The 17,413-nt window shown below is 44.2% G+C and overlaps 1 protein-coding gene across 2 annotated transcripts in view; it reads right to left on the bottom strand.

The window, feature by feature from the left end:
* The window catches only part of LOC148816974 (heterogeneous nuclear ribonucleoprotein C), a 64,800-nt gene that overhangs the window by 38,013 nt on the left and 9,374 nt on the right, over positions 1-17,413 (bottom strand). The window lies entirely within an intron of this gene.

Below are 17,413 nucleotides of genomic sequence, written 5' to 3'. Positions count from 1 at the left end.
CAAATTAGAAATCAAGAGCTGGGCTCAGGCTTCAGCCTGATAGCAAACCGCTTCCTTCAACCTCTGGATCGCCTGACTTCCTTAAACAACAGCCTTCACTAATATTAAATGACGCTGCTTGGAATGAAGCATGGGTTAAGAAATCCTAAATTTCATCGTAGATCAGCTACAATTCACGTGCTCAGAAACAGGAAATCAATGGCTTACAGCACTGGGATTTGAGCATTACAAACGCCTGAGAAAACACGAGCAGTACACTACAGCCGAAAGAAAAGTCTCTTTTCTTTAGTCACGTCAAAGGGGCTTATAATATACCAAACCTATCCAAACGTTTACCAGAAACATTCAGCTTGATCCACTGCTATTCCACATCAGGCCCGAGTCTGGTAGGCAGGCTCATTTCGGAGAGAGGGAGATTAGAGCTCAAAATAAATGAGAAAAGTCAATGGACACATCCAGCCCTTTCCGCTCACGCACGCAGTGCTGAGCCAGCACACATCCCTGGAAATCCATTATCACCCTGAGCTGCGGAGAGAAGCGGCTAGCGCTTCGCTCACATCAGTTAAGGGCACCGGGGTTCACCTGCGGAGATCGTCCTTCGGGACAGGAACACGAGTCTGACCCCAGCGACGACACAGCCCGCGTGATGTCCGTTTCCCCTCCCGCCTCTTTTTCATTGATCTCCGCTGCCGGTCTGAGAGACGTGACGATTGATTGTGTTTTATAGACTGAGAGATGCGTCGATCGTGTTGCACAGACAGACCCATAATACCAAACAGTTTACCCAAGTTCACTGGCCACAGTCTCATTGACTGGAACACCAGGGGACATAAACGCTGCCATATTTCAAAGTGGGAGATGTATTTAATCCTTCATAAGGTTATTTACTTACTTGGTCTTGTAGGGATCTTTACTGCTGTAAGAGAAAACAGCATTTAGAGTTGTACAAACCACACGGACTAGCCTTAACTTACCAAGCAGGAATTTGTAGAAAGTTAGGTGCTGCGTTTGCTTAAGATAACTGTGCTTTTGTTCTGCATTAATTCTGGTTTTCCCATGAAGGACTGGGGCCCGAGGCCTGACAATGGAGGAGCGAAAGACAGCCTGACTTGGGAAAAAACTGACAAGAGGAGCTTCCCTTGGCTTGAAATCTTGAAATCTATTTAACCACAAGCAGATAGAATTGCAGTCATTAAGATGAATATAAAATTCATTACATTTTATGTGAACATAAGTCAGTAGACGTTAAGTTTCACCTACACCAACACACGCAAAGACACTCCCCACTGCACTTCACTGTCACACCAATCCTGCCCCACAAACTCATTTTAACCCTGACCCTAGATCTAAAACACTGCTGGTGTGCTGTATAGAGTGCGTGAACCTGGAGACCTTGTGTGTGCCTTTCAGAGGCCTGGAGACCTCTCTGTGGTGTAGTCCTGCCTTGCACCCTGTAATTCTGGTTTAGACTCCAGGATGACACAACCCCAACCAAATAAGCAGCTTTTTAATAAATGACGGAAAGGAAGTTATATCACCCGAGCCCAACTCACCCACCTTGTGTCTGGGAAAAAGATAATGACAGAATTTGCTGCTTTGGTGATTCATATCATTTTATCATGTGGAAGCAAAGGCATGCATACTATCGGGCCTTTAAAAGACAGGCAATTAAATGCATTAAACTTCAAAGTGTCTTCTGCCCTCGGAATGTGTATCAGCCTCTGAAGAAAGCCAACAATGACGAAAGCAAGCAGAGCAAGCCAGAGCTCACAGACAATAAGAGCATTGTTCACGTGCTGGGGAGCATCTCCAAAACACATAAGTTGTATATCACTTTGATAGCTTTTAAGAGTTTTTACATTTTGGTCTTCAAAACAAGCCTTTAATAAAAATTGTAACCACCGTTAAATGGCATTTCCATTTTTTATTTCTCCATGCTGAAACTATAAAGGAACAACAGTTATTATCAGCATTCAGAAAAACAGATGTGTTTTTCTGTAGATACAGCAGAGTCTTCAAATATGCAACATCTGATTCTGACGTGTGAAAAAATTTAATTTAACACCTTTATTTTATTAAGTTGAGGTATCTTCACTGAAAAACAGGACAAGGTGAGAAAGGAAAGAAGATTCTAACAAGAATAACTCGTATTCCATCTCATAACTTCAAGTTGGTATATTTAATACTACAGTTCTTACTGTAATTGAAACTGGAGGTGTTGAGGCTAATATTCATTCCCATCCACACATCTCTAAAGGGTATTATCAGCATGAACTGAAGCATTCTGCACATTCAGCTGAATTTCATGAAACGAAAAATAAAATACAAAATGCAGGAATAAAGTCACATAAAACTAAGACCCTGGTAAATTAAAATGCTCAGTAGATGGTTTTAGCAAGATGCCTGCTGAGTTTCTCCTTCACAGGCTAATCAGGACAGACTGTCAAGTTAGAGATCTGTGCAAGAGGACACGTTTTTGAATTATTACTCAGTCATTTCTTTTGCAACACTCAAATTCCTATTTTTAAAATTGCTATTTTCCTATAGAGACGTTATTTCCTGTACAATCCCATAGGTGCACTGTATCACATTCAAGTGATCAATGCACCGAACTAACGACATTAGAAATTCAAGTAAGAAGGCAGAAAAGAGGTCTGCTTACAGATGTTGCAAATTTGAATATCTGGGTAAATTCGGCCAGGTGATGTGCCCTATGAAATTTTTGCAAGAAAGAAAAGTTACCATTTTTTATCCAGCACCGAAAGCACAGATGTCTATAAAGAAAACACTGTAAAATATTGTCTCAGTCGAGATTGAAAACCAACGTGAAGAGATTAACAGCTGAGCTATTTTATTCCTAAGGCTAATACTGGACTACACAGAAGGGCTGTAAGAACACCTGAAAAACTGGCGAGCACGGGTAGGTCAGTGCCGGGGGTGCCTCCCTCTAGGAGTTGCTACAGACAGTTGAGGTTGTGAGGTTATCTGTACAAGCACGGACCTGCAGTGAGGAGCGTCCGGAGACTTGGGTCCTGACTGACGGTCATCAGTGCTCGGCCGGACAGCAGGCTCTGCTGCTCAGCTCTTCGGTATTAGAGGTGTTGCACCGAAAGACAATAGTCTGGCGTCTCATATCAAACGCAGTACATCACTTGAGGCCACTGCTCACCCCTGTCCATATGTCAATGACATACAGCCACTGTCTTTCTCCGCAGGCTACCGGGGAATTGTCACTCGTCGTTTTAAAACGTCTCCTCTCTAGAGGCGCTCGAAGCGAACTGCGTCTGCACGCCCAGGCTGCAGAAGAAGAGGAAACGCAAAGTTTCGGTCGTTGAGCCGCCTGAAGAAGGCTGCTGAGCCGAAACGTTGCGTTTGTGTCCTTTACTATTCATGTCGACTGAACCTTCAGCTGTTCCTTGTTCTGTGGATGCGGTATATACACAGCCCGGCCGAAGCATAGCGGACGGAAATGTAAATGCAAAATGCGAGTAGATCACAAAAAGGGGAAATTTAAAGCTGGGAAAATCACGATCAAATAGGTCCGGGGAAAAACTCAAAACCCTTAACACGGGATAAGCCAGGCTCCCAGACCCCAGAGTATTTTGGAAACGCAATTTAGGCTGAAATACCAAATAGGAGACGGCCTAGTTCAACAGCAGCAACGTGGCAGCTCCTGCACCAAGCGTCCTCTCCAACAGGCGCCTGACCTTCTGAAGCAGCGATTTGAAACAATAAACGCCGGGGAGGAGATGACAGGTATTTAGTGGCTGCCTCCGCAGGTGGCCTGCCTCTGATTTGATTAATAAAAGCGAAAGCTCCTTGGAAAAGGGCCGGCTGGTTAGCCTCCTAGCATACGGCAGGGAGCGGGAGGAGGACCTGAATTTCCTCCAGCCTCCGCCGTATCTGGGGGCATCGGGAGGGGGGCGAGACAGAGGCACAACTTACTGGACAGAAATTTAAAAAAGAAACAAAAGGAAATTAAATGTAAAAAAGAAAAGTCCGCGCAAAGCCGAAATGTCTACCTCACAGCTTTCGAAATCCATTTCTTTAAGGATAATTTTAGCAGGCTTGGTCTCGGAACTTCAGCTCCACCAAATGTCAGTGCTGAAGGAGACTGGATTGGAGCACTGGAGTACATTATCCCTGCTGAGAGGATAAATTGGATAAGAGCTCTCTGGCGTTTTCTGAGTCTAGGCTTCCCATAGACAGCAGCATAATTACTGGGTTTACAGCGATATAGCACACAGTAAACATAAACTCTAAACGTCCGCACACCTTGAGCAGACGTTTCTCGGGAGGAACAATTTCACACAGTCTTGCCCCCACTTCTCTTACAGGATCCAAACCTCACTGTTACCTTCTGGTGCTCAGCGAGGTCGGCTGAAATTCTCAGAGAAAAAAAAAAGTAGCTCCATTTTAAATTAATGATACTTATTACAATGCATGAAGTAGCATCCCCCCTACATTGAATTTCATACTGAACTGGTATGAAATATGCATCAGCTTGCAGTAGTACACTCCACACCAGCTCGTAATTGTGAGACTTTATGAGGAACCCAATGCATTTTATTGGAGATTCAGGTGACATTATACAGTAAATCACAGCCAATGCAGGGGAAGCAAACTGTGAGTCTTTTCTATACCCTAAGATAGAGTGTTTTTAAACAGCTGTGAATTTGTCTCATATTAATTTCTCTCCATTCTGAAACCTAACCTTTTTTGTATGTGCAATTTCATGGACTTATTCAAGGTTTTGAAACATTTACTATTTTCAGTCTTCTTCAGCAATGAAAATACTCCATGCTCAACCATTTGTGTCTGAATTCAAGACTGTATTGATTAAATGTGTAGTTCATTCTTTGAGTCAGGGGACAGATACGATTTATTGGTCCTTAAGGACATTTGAAGACTTTTTGTGTGTTGAAGCGGAAAAAGAGCTCTGTGAAGTACAAGTTCAGGTGTACGAGAGATAACTGCCAGACGAGTGGTTGCCAATGTGAGAATGCACGGATTATGTACAGATATATATGGTATGTGCAGAAGGTTGCATAACAGTTTGAGCAGAAGAGGTGGCACAGTGGTTAGCATTGGTGCCTCGCAGTCCTGGGGTCCTGGGGTTTGCATGCTCTCACAGAGTTTGAGTGGGTTTTCTCTGGATGTTCCATTTTCTTCCCACAGTCCAAAGTCATACTGAGAAAACTGGCCCTGGTGGGTGAGTGGGTGCCCTGTGATGGGGCACCAGTCCATGAACGGTGTACCCCACCTTGCACCTATTGCTTGCTGGGATGAGCTCTGGCTCCCTGCGACCCAGAATTGGATCAAGTGGTTAAAAAATGGATGAATAGACTTAAGTCAGATTTTTCTACTCCAGTAAGTCAAATTGCTGCACCATACTGGATAATGAATACTAATCTTCCCCCCAATTTCCATCTCTCTTTATGTTCTGTTATGCTTCTGCAAAATGTTGTGCACTGTTTTGCCATTTGTAAAGGGATTTCCAAACATGCCAATTCGCTTGTCTTGAGATCTACAGTCATGCATGTCGCTGCGGAGAAAAGTCCTGTGAATGTAGAGGACCTCACTGCTGCTCTGGCCCGAGCTGTTGCAGAGTACAGTATGTCGTTAGTGAAGCACTGCAAAGGCATTTACTCGCTGATAGAACAGGCCGGAGCAGAAGTGACTCCATCCGAGTCCTAACACTGTCTTTCTATTCCGAGATGATCGCCATTTGCACTTCAGTACCCTACATATTCAAATTCCATTACAGCTGAGAGGATCTCACGATCTGCTGCAGGGAAGAAGTGCTATAAGACCACACGTAGAAACTGACTCGTATCGATATTCTTACCTTTTTCATAGGGAATCGTTTGACCTTAAAAAAGTACAGTTTTTTTAATCCAGACCATACATGCACTCTGCATTGAATTGTCTGCTGACAATTAAAAACTATTAATGAAATACTGGGCTCCCCAGCATCAAGCATCCTATGCAATTAATATGAGATATTGAAACCTGTTATTGACAGTGTGTGTCTGTAATATGAGCAGTGTTCCTCATGCAGGACCCCAAAAAATGAATACCATATACTTAATAAAAACAGGGATCCTGCAAATAGGAACCTCTTGCTGAAAAATAATCTTTAATCTACCTCTCACCAGGTCTATTTTTAATTAAAAGTTTGAAAAGGCAGGTGGCCTTAGAAAGGGACAAAGGCAAAAACAGGGTTGCATATTCTCAGGTTACTAATCATTTTCATAAACCGAAGATTCCTGTGACAGCTGTTAACAATGCACCTTTAATCCCTTCCCCTCAGTATTTGTCAGAAGCCTGCGACAGAAGTCCTAAAAAGCTGGGATTAAAAACTAATACCGTCACAGATATCTGCTCCTGAAATTCAGAGTAAGCCTCTGCTACAGTGCTTTTATGAGAACATGGTAAACTGTTCAATCTTGATAGAAATAATAGATCTAAAACAAATTTTACAAACCTGCTTTGGCCAAACTAATATTTAACCAAGTGTAAATATTTTCTGATATATTTAATACTAGATGAATATGGACCACAGACTGAGGAGACATTTTCGATAAGAGTTCGTAATAAAGCAGGGTTTAATTTTGAACCGTGCGTGAGTGAATAATTAACTGTGAATATCAGTGACATTCACTACGGAGTTTATGGACCCTACCTGAATTTCCCATAATTATGTTATAAGTAGTTCTTTATACACTCTATATATAAATATATCCTGGCTGAAAGTGTTTAAACTGGCTCTGAATTTCAATGAATTCTATCCTTTGTGTTTTCCGTAGCTAATAAAGCAATGATTTTTAACGATTTTTCTATGTCACACTGTAATAAAACACTAGATTTGGAGCTGGGCTGTGGTACACAATACACATTGTGGATTCTCTCCTCGCTAAAAGAAAACGCACAGTTCACCTTTATCCTTAGCCGTTGTCCAGTCTCTTTCACCTGCTGATCCTCCCCTTTCATATCAAGAGAAAGAAGGGGAAAAACCCAGTGCTGCAGAGGAAGAGCCGTGTGTGGCTCAGGGCAGTCTCTGGAGGGGGAGCTGGGGTGTGTCTGTGATTGACAGGCCTGATATTTGCTCAGCCGCTTCATGAGCCGGCCTGTGGCCTCCACAGGGAGAGTTCAATAAAGGCCTGGACCCCCCCTCCCCCCCTCAGCTCTGGAAGTCACACAGCACAATGTGATCCATACCACTGCCCTCATCCACCACCCTCCTCTCGCACCCCTCCCCCGTGAGCACGTGGCACGGCTCGGGCAGCAGGGACGCCACTCTCCCCGCTAGGGCGCTCGCACAGACAGGTCTGCAGCGCGATCCGGCCCTCCAGCGCCCCAGCGACCGGAGACACAGAGCGCAAGAGGAAAGCAGTCTCCAAGCTATGATGCTCATAATGGAACTGGCAAAGGCATTGTGAAACAGAGGCGAGGGTCAGAATCAGATCAGAGTCAAGACCAAGTGGATGCTTTGCAAAACTATTGGGAAGTGCACCTCGCCCATGGGAAAATTTACAAGGGAAGGGAGCTTCTCCGTTTTAAAGGAGAAACTCCTCGAGCGGTGCATTTCAAAATTCAAGAGAAACATCCCGATTGCATGGAAAAAAAGAGCAGCATCTTTCATTCTGAACTGGAATCCAGAGAGGAGACCCCTGACTCACTGGCTCGGAGATCAGAACAAGACCGAAGAAATGATGCCAATGAAGAGAGGAAGCCCCCTTTTTCTGGAAAAGTAACCATGGGAAAAAAAAAACATTTCAGTTCAACATTGCAGTTAAGAGAAACACACAGTCCATGCAGGAAACTACATGTTTCATGTGGGGGGAAAAAAAAGGAGTGAGCTGAGATAGGTGATGGGATTTCAGCTAGTGCTTCCTTATGCAAGTCTATCGTGTTCCATGTGCGTGATTCCTCATGGCTTCAAGTTTGTCAGCACGTCTCTCTGCTACACCACGATTACCCTGTTTACCCTGAGCTGCTCCAGCACTGCTCTCCTTTTACTGCTGCAGAGCACCTTACCCTCTTCTTCTTGTTTTGGACAAGCACATACTGTACTGTTGCAGGTACTGTGCCTCCCGAGAGCAGTGTGTGAGCGAGGCCGGCTCGTGTTTGTTAGCAGGCAGCTCAGGTCTTCAAGGTAGTAAATGGGGTTTAATGGAGTGAGGAGGTAAGCCACAGCCCTGGGAGGGAGGCACAGTCAGGCAGAGTGGAAGGGTGCTTTATGAGGTGTGAGAGGAAGGGAAACGGTGGGGAGGAAGAGAGGGCCAGGATCAATAAGGGCCGAGTGAAAGTTAATCACACCTTGTATTTTAATGGCATAGCCCAGCTGTCAGGCTCGATACGCGGGCCGACACTCAGAAAAGGTCAGTCCCCTCGTTCCCTGACCTTTCGAGAACAACCGCGGAAAATGTATGCAGATTAAGGAAATCTGAAAACAGGTGGGACTCTGCGCCGAGCTGGAGCTCATTCCGACTGCAGATTTCCATTCAGCTGCTCCCTATGCCAGCAAAATCCAGAAACAGGCTCCTGACCAGCCCTCACTCGGGGAAAGCAGGCATGCAAGCGCCAGGGCACTGATGAGTGGAGTTCGATTTGCACCAAACTGTGGAGTAGAGCTTACGGCTCTGGACTCCTGAGTCACGCAGAGTCACAAGCGAGCTACTTCCCACAAACTCAACAATATTCACCGGTACCAAAAATGAAATTCATACAACACGTACAAAAACTGCTCAACAATAAACCTCTATATGTCACTTTGATAAAAGCATCAGCCAAATAATAAAAATAAATAGAGCAAATAAATCAGCAGCAATTGCACTCTGGTTTGAGATTATATCAACCGTGTGAGTACCTAGTGAAGCCAATGTATTTATACAGCGTGTTTCTGTCTTTGGAACCAGGACATTTTTCTACACCTTTAGCATTTTTTATGGCTTGGAAGGAGATTTTGAGGCCATTTACCTTTCTCTAGAAAAATTATTTTGCCAGATAAATTTTTTTGCCAGAATATTATATTATTATAATTCCCCTACATACTATAACAATAATCTTCATAGTGATTAATCAATGATGCTTTATCCTAAATAACACAGAGATTATGAAGTGATCAATGGGCTACCTAGTCATGATTTTAGCTTTACATCTCATCTGCACTCTTAACCTCTTTTAAAAAAGAAAAACTCTTCCAACAAAGGCCAGCAAAGCTTCTTCTATATCATTTATATCACTGTGCTAATGCAACAGAGAACTATAGCAGCAGCACCACGTACTGTACTTTCAGTGTGTGACCGTCGCGGTGCCGCGCGGGCTCGTGTCCTCCGGCGCTCCACCCCGCCGGTTCGTCCCGCAGCACCTGGGTGCAAACCCGGGTCTCCGGCGCAACGCAACAGGGAACCAGCCGGGTAAGCTAAAGGAGACCTCCCCCAGCCCAGGCGGCCGAGGTCCCTGCTACGCGCAGGGAGGGCGATAACGTCACCGTGCCCAGACCAGCTCCGCTACAAGTGCAAATCTCCATTACTGTCACAGGTCAGTAAGAAATGCTCTGGAGAGTCTTGGTCATGGCTATTCCCAAACAAGCTAATGATGAAGACTGTGTTGCATGCTGGAATTGTGGTCATCTCAGATCCCCATAAAAAGTCTGCATACCTCAGTTTGACTCTTTATAGTAATCTTGCTGATTTCACAGCTTTACAAAAGCAACCCATAGCAGTCTCCTGTCCACTGAATGCTGATGCACAGAAACTGCATTCGCACTTCACTGAACTCTGGATTACGTGCAGCTATGCACTGGATAGGAAAGGAGAAGCTGAATCTATGGTACATATGTCCTGAAGATACTTAGCACAGCTCAGCACCCTGTCCTACTGCATTGAGTCTTCAGCCTCCTGTACAGTGCAGCCAGTCCCTCTGAACAAGCACAGGAACTCTTCCTGTCTGGCACAGCTTGTACAGTAGGTCCTCCTGTTCATGTTCACACCTAGCACTGCTAGGTTTTGCAATGGTGAGTATTCAACATTACAGTATTTGTTTTTTTAATAAAACAATGCCATGCATTTTGTGATATTATACATGCATTACACATGATGCAATGTTTTTATGCTTCATTGGAGTAAGTTTATTTAGATCAGCCATTTCTAATTATGGGCAATTATCTTTGTGTGATTGTTGAACTTCATGCTTTGACATCCTAATGAATATCTGAAAATAAACAAAACATTGGTCTCTTTCTTTGTTAAGATAGAAGATATACTGAAAATTAAATAAATGTATACCCCTATGTATAGTTTTAGAAAAATAATGCATGCAGATTTTGAAATTTTATGGTGCTATTTGGAGCAACTGATCATTCCTGAGTGAGTGTGATGCACAGAATGACTTTGACTGCTGCTTAAGCCCTAAATCAGCTCATTAGGCAGAGAGCTGGCAGAGAGTTGATTGGGCTCAGGTGTTGTGATTTAACATGTTGGATGTCAAGCCTAGTGAAAAAGAAGGAAAAGCACAGAAGTGAACCAATATTCCACGCTTATCAAGAGAACAAGGCCTTTGTGCCATTTCTGAGTTGGAACAGCAGCTCAGAAGGACTCAACAGCAGTGGAGCCATTAGAGATGAGTTATGTTTTTTGTCAGCCATCCTGATGGATGTCAGCAAGTGTTGCAGGAGTGCAGAATGATACACTGGTTCTTGTGCATCAAAGAAAAATTCCCGTGTATCAAAGAAAAACCACTCCATGGAGAGGTCCAAGTCTACTGTTCTAGGCAGGAGTGATTAGTTGCTACAGAACTCAGTCTTTACCCACTGATTGCAACCTAACTGCATGGCCCCACATTAGTCAGGTCCTGGGACCTGACCTGGCACTCGTTCCTGTAAGTTCATCCTGACGTGACAATGTCGTCGTGCGAGTATATATATTTATTTTTCAATACATGTGGGTTTTTTTTTCTTTCTAGCTATTGCTATAAAGCTATAGCTGTGCTAAGCAATAGCTTTAACTCCAGGCTTTTCTATAACAAGCCCTGAAGTCATAATAGTTTATAGAATGGATGAAAAGCATCTGTAAGGCCCACAAGGCACAGCACACTTCTGCCTTCTTCAAGCAGAGAGGTATACCAACACTGGCCTTTCAACTGCCGAGTGCTCCTTCCTTCCTCTCTCACAGGCGCCACTTTAACAAGGCTTCCTGGGCGAGTCTGCAGAAAGCAGTTACAGTAATAAGGCTCCTGAGAACGAACGTTAGGATCTTGAAAGAGTCTGTTTGCGTTTCCAGACCGGAGCCCCTCCATGGCAGCAAGGCAAGTCAAGACAGATGTGGCCTGGCTGTGGGACCGGGGCTGCAGATCGCAGCAGAGCACAGGCCCTGCTGCCCCGCCCAGGGCACCCACACCGATTTCAACAGTGCCTCTTTGATAAGTTTCCCTGTCACATTCGCCGAATGCTGCAATATTTTTTGATAAGGTCCGCTGCTAGTTTTCCCCGACCCCTGGCAGGGAGATCAATTTGAGATTGATTTTTAATGCCTGGAAGGAGGGAGTTGTTAGATCAATTTGAGATGGATTGCTCGTGCCTGTGGCGAGCTGCACCCTGCACTGCTCTTTTCCTGATAGCATCGCAAAATAAGAAAAGGGGGGAGGAATGACTCCATTAGCACAGGCATCAGCGTCTACATACAGATAAGATAAAAGCAGGGAAAGGTAAATGTCCCAGTTAGTATTATGTACACAGGGGATAAAATACACTCTTCACACACCCTCTCTAGTTAACAATTCTCAGTCATCTTGTTTCATAAATATTTAACTTAGATTTAAGTCTTCATGGTTGTAATGGTCGGTCTCGCTGTGATGAGGCGGGATGTTCATATCTATTTGACAAGACCATCAGAATTAACTTGTAACCTCATCACAAGTACAGTTTACTGTACTTCACCACCCCCACCCCCCTCCTTAATTTTACCGTTTCAAAGTAACTACTTAATCCGGAAATGTGTTTAAATATCAAAAGCCTGATAGCACGAGCACCAGGGCGTTTGACACAGAACACAATAGCTGTAATTACATTGCCTTGCACAAAAGCACACAAAATACACCAATACAGCTTACAAGCATTCTCAAAAGAGCTGACGTCTGTAAATTTGATCCGAGAACTTGTTTTGAGATTGATGCGTTTTAATGGAAAAAAGATGTGACTGAAATTCGTATCCCTAACTTGTGAGATTTCAATATGCAGTATATATAGAAATGTAAGTGTATAAAATTTAAGGGATGCTAGTTTTATTACGTCTTCTATTTGAGTTATTTTAAGATTAGCGGCTTTAAATATTTTCAAGAAATTGTACTTTTAACGAATTACATATATCCAAGTAACCTTACAATACTTTTACTCAAATCAGTACTTTTCACACTACATCAACTAGATATCTCGATCTGCTTTGATTCTCCTTATACAGGACACGAGGGGCTATAAACTGCTGAGGTTTGACAGCCAAGAGGCACAAGCCAGGACATCTGCCAAAAGACAAATACCTAATTGGACCCTTTATGCAGTTAGATATAACAACTGAGGACAAACGCTTTTCCAACGATGACCGGGAGTGTTATTTGTCTATAGTGAGGAGCTATTTCCTGGAGCAACCTGAGTGGGGTGCTTTAATCAGTGTCCTGCCAGGGATTAGAACCCCAACCCTCCGATCCGACTTGATCCAGAGCCTGAAATACCTCTGTACACTAGTGTGGTATGGACTTTTCTCATTCCGGACTCTGGGATGTCTGACTCTGAATTAGTAAGGATTCCCTTGGGAACGGATCTTGTTCTCTTATTAACATCCACCAGTGCTTGCAGACAGTCTGCCTTAATAACGGGATCATCCTGCCATGCAATCGCAAAAAACAGCCCGTGCCTGGGGAAGCATAATATACTATAAAAAACGATTGTTTTAGCAGGCCTTGTACTGCAACAGCGCCCTGCAGAGCAAGGCAGATAAGCCCACACCAATATCTTCAAGGGAAGGTAATGGAAGGTACTGTATTACAATTACTGAAAATAACGGATTTACTTGTGCAAGGATCACATCAGAACCTCCATCCCATTTTCCAGCTGCAAATTAAAAGCTCAGCACTGGATGGCACATTTTTGCTTGCCTAGTGGGGTCTTACTCCTACCACACATCGAACATTGAACACCAGGTTTGTAATTTGCATTTTATGGACAAGTCCTTGCATTTTGATTGAATCCAGGCCTAGGCTGGGATTCACACCAAGACACAAACTGAATGTTGCGAGAAATCTAAATTACCAGAAAACGTCCCCGTGTGTGAGCTCTCTTCCAAAATGTGGCAGCCCATGATTATGCTAGGAAATCTCCTTTCATTTCCATTTTCATTTCCTGTTTAATTACTTACTGCTGTTCATAGCTTTTGGGGGCAACCTCTATATTCTGTCTTTTAATTACGGATTTAATGCATCTTCATTTAACCCAGAAACTGGCAAATTACACCACGCATCTAAAGGCTGTGTAGTGTAGATTGAGGTGTTTCATTTTTCCCCCATCAAAGTGTAAATAAAAGAAAGAGACCATGAGGTGCATTCAACCTTTCATCACAGTGTTCAGATATCGCTTACATCACATAGCCACTGGCCTTTGATCTACATTCAGTAGTACTTCGGTTTACGGGTTAACTGAATATTAAAGCCTGATTTAACACTCAGTGTAACAGCATAATACCACCAAATGCTTTGACCTAACAAAAGTGGAACCTTAAACGATTAAATGCTTGATCATTACTACGTCAGTCAGACAAGTCTTACGTGCTTCAGAGTTCAATCTATTTAAAACTAACAGTGATCTATGCAGAGTGCCACTTCATTTAATCGAGGGGAGCTGGTTTGAAAGCGATGCTCTCTGCTCACCAACCCGCTGGGCTACTTCAGAGTTAAGAGTCGCCTCTCCAGGTCCTCTTAGGTGCTGCCTCACCTCTGGGCTCCAGAGCTGCATGGCTGTTTGTGTCCGAGACGCTGCAGATGAGAACTCTCCCACTCCAGAAGCCTGGCCACGTTCAGGCACTCCAGATGGGCCTTTGCTATTATTCCAGCCCTGGAACTTTACTGCCCTACCACAGTAATACAGCAGATGACAGAATAGCACAATCATGGAGCACACATAGAGAAAAAAAATGATCGTAAATGTGCTGGAGGAAAAGATGTTTGACAGCTTCAGCACAGAGTAATATAATGTCCAATGGCCCTAGTGCCCTGGCTTTCTCCCAAAGACTGCGAGCTGTTACCACTCAAATGTGGTTGTAAAATAAATTGCAAGTGGGAGAAAACTTATACAACCATCTTTCACATGTATAATTTGCAGCTTATATCAGTCAGAGAATTCCACTCTGCCCAATGGCCAGACAGAAAGCAGAAACCTCAGGGCTTTCCACAGGGAAGCAGGTGTGCTCATCAGCCCACTGCAGCCACAACTGTCTCTTCAGAACCCAAACAGCTGGAACACAGTCGAGCCAAACTGTTAGGCACAGCAGATATTCATGGACACAAACAACGTTCCCGCTTATGTGCTCAGCAGATGCTCTTCACCCTTCACTGTTTTATTCCATAATGATTTGCAATATAAACATTTCCCCCTATTTTATTTCAGCTTCTTACATGTTATACCTCCCAGGAAGCACAGTGCCACGACTAACACACCGGTGCTCTGGTCCAGCGCTCCCTGCCTGACTCCGGCCTCCGTCTGCACCGATGGCAGCAGTAGGACACCACAGCGGAGAGCTGCAGGAACGCTAGACTTCGCTTTTTCACAAGCTAGAGGCTTGCTCAGCTTTGTTTTCTTTCACTTCTGAGTGGGGAACCTTTTATATACTCAAATGAAAAATGAAATGTTTTCTCACTTTAAAGTCTTTTACTAAAAGCTGTCTTTGTCTCCAACAGTGATGATTCAGTCTTCAGCATCTCATTACACCTGAGACCTTATTTAAAAGGAGCATCTTCACCATTGTGCTGGACTGTGGGATCCGAGACCCTATGTCTGGCACGTGGTTTCATTTTTTAAAAACAGTTGTAGCCTTGTCACCGCAGAAGTTTTGTGATTTCAGAACAAACAGTATGGGGTAACCTTTCATTTTTCAACTACGCAGCCCCAACCCTTCCCTGCTTTGCTCTGTACTGAACACAGCAGATCACATCATTACTGGCATTGGATAGCGAAGAGGGTGATTGAAATGTACTTGCCCAGTATGACAGTTTACACAAGTTAAATGGTTTGTACAAAGCGTGCAGGAAGAGGAGGCTTTCTGTCTTCTCACCTGGCCTTTCATCACTCATCCAAACTCCCATACAGAGGGGGAAGAGACCTTGGCCCTGGCATTTTTGCTGTTTCCCCATAAATCAGCAGTGATCCTTGTGCTGTGACTTCGAATGCCGTGCTGTAATCCCCAGCTGGGACAGACAGCCCCAGCTCCTGGAAGGCATCCAGGATATGCAAACCAAGCGATTGTCACCTCAACCGTCACAACAGCTGAGCCCCTGTGATTACCACGGTAAAGAATTTGTGCTGGCATGGTGCTCTGACGGCTTTGCACAGCACATTAAACAAAGGAATTCTTATACAGTTAGGTATAGCCAGGACGAAACTAGGTCTTAGGTGCATAGGAAAACGTTTCCTGGCAAGATACCACAAAAGTTTAGAATATACTTGTAAATCCCATAGTGCACTTGTCTGCTTTGTTCCTACTGACTATTGTGTTGATCTGCACATACTGTTGTCCTATTTTACTCTACTTGCAAATGAGATATTTTTTGCCTTTTGTGTATATTACCTCTTCTACATTGCATCTTCTAATCTCTTGCATTTTCCAGGCACGTTACATTTCTGTGACTGCACAGTTCTAGTTTAAACTAAAGAGCTGATTCTGTTTTAGGATGGTAGCATAAAATGCTTTAGGTGAAAGCATCTGTAAATAATAACCAAACTGAATAGATAATACAAAAAAACAGGACATCCCAAGGAAAAAAGGTCTTCCTCCACATTTCCTGTCCTAACAGGACAGACTGATGGCCCATTTCCTGTTCTATAAAGGTGAGGGACAGCCCAGTCCAGCACTTTTGCCACTACAGTGTCGTCTCAGATACTCCACGGCCAGCTCTCCAGCTGCACGTATAAGACACTCTCTGCTCAAGGTCAAGAGGTGTCAGAGGGGAGATGAGGTACAAAACATCACACGGATAAGAAACGTGTGCCAAGTCTTTATCTTGTTAGCTGGGAAGTCTCATAGTGAGCACTGCTAATTAACATACAGGCAGTAAGGCCAGCACAATTCCTCCATTCCTTCCACTGTGGGTGCTTGCTGCCTGTGTGGTTCAGGTCGTGCAGTCTACCTGCAGCACATACTGTAACAAGAGGAAGGAAAGAAATCTTGATTCATCTTGAATATCATACAGCCATAGAGGCATTGAATAGCCTTTTGTGTTTGTTTGCTTTTGAAGTGGCTTTACAAACATCCATTAGCCCACAACAAAAGCTTCATTTTGGTGCAAAGACCATACTAAAAGGTCATGCACTGCACGATGAAGTCTAAAAGTACAGATACGAAGTATTAAAACTACAAACATAAGCTCTTAAATAATAAAAAATGAGTTAAATAGTTATTGGAAGCACTCTAAATATGTGGAGCAATCTGATTCATCGTGCTGTTTTTAGAATAAACACATGGTGAGGAGAGGTCATCCTGTGGCTATTTCTGGTCCTCTGATACCAAGATCAAATCAGAGTTATTTCGGGTGAGTTCTGTAATACTTGTGCCGTCTTCATCCGTGTTTTGAAAACACATCTTCCGAATTCTGGAAAACGGAGCCTGCCGAGGAGCCGTGCCCAGTTCTCCCTGTCTGAACGCGAGCTCGGGATACTATAATTAGCCTTGACTCCTCCAGCTCTCACCTCCCCTGAGCTCTGACCTTCTGCAAATGTTAAATGGCTGCTGAGCTTCAGCACAGCCGCCCTTAGCTGTCGTATGACCTCAGCGTCTTGCATACAATCAAACGCAGAGACAAGCAGCCACACACGAGCGCCCATCGCCGGCATGCTGCACACCTCGGACTGAGGCAGCGCCCTCAGAGCCCCGGGTCAGAGGCTCTGAAGAGGGGAGACGCGATGGCCTCTACCCATAGAGAGGAGGAGGCCAGCGGCTCTGCCAGTCAGAGCCGAGGCAGGAACAGCGGACGAGAGGAAACATTTAAACCCTTTCTGAGCCCATGGATAAAACAGTGTGCCTGCATTTATTCTGAGGGGCTGTGTGGGAGGAACTGTGCACTTGGTGATCCTGGGGGAAGCACAGCAGAGACGTTAGGAGTAAATATATGATTTAGAGAGTCGTTTCACCCAGCCGGGCTGAGAGGCTGG

Source organism: Atractosteus spatula, chromosome 21 (genome assembly GCF_055471065.1).
Source record: "Atractosteus spatula isolate fAtrSpa1 chromosome 21, fAtrSpa1.hap1, whole genome shotgun sequence".
NCBI classification, from domain to species: Eukaryota; Metazoa; Chordata; class Actinopteri; order Semionotiformes; family Lepisosteidae; genus Atractosteus; species Atractosteus spatula.
This window is presented reverse-complemented; position numbering and strand designations above follow the sequence as displayed.